We start from the raw sequence: 1240 nt of genomic DNA, 5'->3' as shown, positions 1-1240 counted from the left end.
TGTAAAAGCGATATTTAATTTCAGGGCAACTCCAGACGGATTCAAACAAATTTAAAAAGGTAGAGAATTGGTAAGTTTTCTTTTAAAAATTGGCTTTCTTTCAACTAGAATATTTACGTTTTTATGACCTTTTTATCATCAAAATTACAGGTTTTTAATACCTTATTTAGTATTTTTTTAATTAATTTTTTTGGAAACTAATGTAATATTTTTAATGTAAAAATAAATATTTAATTTCAGAATAACCCCTTAAAATTTGGACAAATTTTTAGTACTCCTTTGCCTGTAATTTAATAGTGAATTGGTAAGTTTTCTTTAACTTTCTTTTAACCCTGGACAGCCATCCTTATTTTTTGTACATTAACGTCATCCTTCGTCATTTTGACTACGGCTGATATAATTGTCATCGTGAGCGAAAAAGTGAACCAAACTTGCATTTATTTTCTTATTCAATTTGGTTTTAAGTATTATAAAACAAAAATTCTTAAAACGGTCGAATTAGTATAACTTAAATTTACCATTTCCCAATAGACTAAAATGCATTTTAAATCGAAAATGAAATTACGTGTCGTCATTTTGGTGACTGTCTAGGAATATCAAGAATATTTGGTTTTTTATGCATATTATTATTTTTTTCATTAGATTTTTTGAAAAGTTATTTAATAATTTTATTTAAGATTTAATTTCAGAGTAACCCAAATAAATTTGGACAACTTTTTATATTTCCCTTCAGCGTACAATTTAATAGAGAATTGGTAAGTTTTATATTAAAACTTTGGCTTTCTTTCAACTAGAATATTTATTTTATTATATCTTTCACATCGATAACAACACAGTTTTATGAGTTTATTTAGAATACTTCATTATTTCTCTAATTGTTTCAGGTACAAATTTTATGAGATACGTTTTCCAAAGAAAAGTTGAATTCCTTACACCATTTGATAAAATGCCCCAAATATGGTAAGTTACAAGCTAAAATGAAGAATTAAAAATTATATTTCATTACATGTTATTAATTTTTATTAATTTTCATTATTGTTTCCATTTTTTTCCAGCAAGATATGTGAAAAAATTACCTACGATGAATAAAAAAAGGATAAGTCAAAATGTCCAAACAGCGGGTTCAAATGAACTACTCTCTTTTCCATGTGGTCATAATTTTTATTCACAAAAAACATTGTATTAAGAACTTTCATCATAAGTTTTTATAATAAAGTACTTTTGCTTAAAGATAGTTTAA

At 24.9% G+C, this 1240-nt stretch overlaps 1 long non-coding RNA gene across 1 annotated transcript; it reads left to right on the top strand.

The window, feature by feature from the left end:
- The first annotated feature begins 688 nt into the window (after positions 1-688).
- LOC142219761 (uncharacterized) lies at positions 689-1240 on the top strand. The gene is made up of 3 exons (XR_012717750.1): positions 689-755; positions 885-960; positions 1056-1240. It is a non-coding gene; the product is annotated as an uncharacterized LOC142219761 (long non-coding RNA).

Source organism: Haematobia irritans, chromosome 1 (assembly GCF_050003625.1).
Source record: "Haematobia irritans isolate KBUSLIRL chromosome 1, ASM5000362v1, whole genome shotgun sequence".
Taxonomy (NCBI): Eukaryota; Metazoa; Arthropoda; class Insecta; order Diptera; family Muscidae; genus Haematobia; species Haematobia irritans.
Note: the sequence above shows the minus strand (reverse complement) of the source record. Positions and strands in the feature narration are given on the sequence as shown.